The following is a 1,340-nucleotide window of genomic DNA, read 5'->3' as shown; positions in this document are numbered from 1 at the left end:
GGGTTTTCTATTCGAATCCACTGGTCTGTATGTCTATTCTTATTCCAGTACCATGCAGTTTTGATTATTATGGCTTTGTAGTACAGCTCCTTTTCGATTTTTAAAAATTCTCCCTTTTAAAAAAGTAACATCTGGTTCTGGAGTCTTTTGCTTCAGAGACTCTTAATTTCTCTAGAGAAGTCTCTCTAGAAGAAGCTTTTGCCAGGTTGGAATCTGGACAGTCTTGCTGCATGAAATAGGGCAGCAGATTTGGAGAACTGATTGTCTCTTAAACTGAATTTCAATCAGCCCCACTGCCTCCACCTCTGTTTCTTATTAGATGCTACTAACTTATCATGTTTAGCTTTCTCCACTCTTAGCTTAAGATTCAGTTGTTTTTCATCTACATTTAACAGTTTTTCCCATTTCCCTCCCACCCCCCTTTTCTCCATTCTGGTGTATTTGAGCCCTAAAAACAAACAGAACCTTTATGGTTGTTTTGGTGAGAGTTGATGTAAAAGAGTGAAACAGATAAGTGTATTTAATCAACTCTTTTTACCTCGACCCACCAGACCTTGCCTGCCCTAACCCCGGGGGTCTTCCGAGATTCCCTCAGTTTCTTGTTCATCAGGGCAGCGAGGGACATTGGCTATCTCATGTCACAGTGGTTCTGAGGTCACGGTCTATGAGTAATGGCCGTGGGAACATTAATAGGTCATTTCCAAATACTCAGTGCATTCTTCCATATTACAGAGCTGTGGTTTGTGCAGGAAGACAAAGGCCTTCAGCTGCAGATTTTGACTTCAGAGATGAGTATCAGGATTTAAGAGGAGAAATTTATATGCACATGCCTTGAAGGTGTGGGGGTGTGTGTACAGTGCAGTGCCTGTGGGCTTATAGGCAAATATGAGCACATATACACATCTCTAAATGGACCTTCTTGCCAAACAAAACACACCTTTGGACTGTGGGTGAATTAAGAAACATGAAAAATGTTTAGCCTGAAGTATATTTAAATATTCATGATGTCTTCAAAGCAAAACTGTTGGGAAGACTAAGCCACCTGGAACACATCTGTGACAGCACAGTGAGGCATCTTGAAAAATCAGTCTCATGCAGGACTAGGAAGAATATTTGGAAGTGACCTATCCGATTTCCTGTGGCCTTCTTTAATAAAAATAATTTTAAATACTTTGTGTCCATTATTGCCAAGATCAGTTAATATTTTGAAAGTGTAGGAGTATTTTGCCAGCTTGCGGATAATGATATTTGAGGTTAAACAACTATTGTGTAGGAAGTTATTTTTATTTAATACTTATCCTTCTTCATATGATATGGTTTTTAGAGATAGTAATAATGTG

Source organism: Condylura cristata, unplaced genomic scaffold (genome assembly GCF_000260355.1).
Source record: "Condylura cristata isolate star-nosed mole 26May11 unplaced genomic scaffold, ConCri1.0 scaffold00029, whole genome shotgun sequence".
In the NCBI taxonomy this organism is placed as follows: Eukaryota; Metazoa; Chordata; class Mammalia; order Eulipotyphla; family Talpidae; genus Condylura; species Condylura cristata.
The sequence above is the reverse complement of the archived record's forward strand: the minus strand, read 5'-3'. Positions refer to the sequence as shown.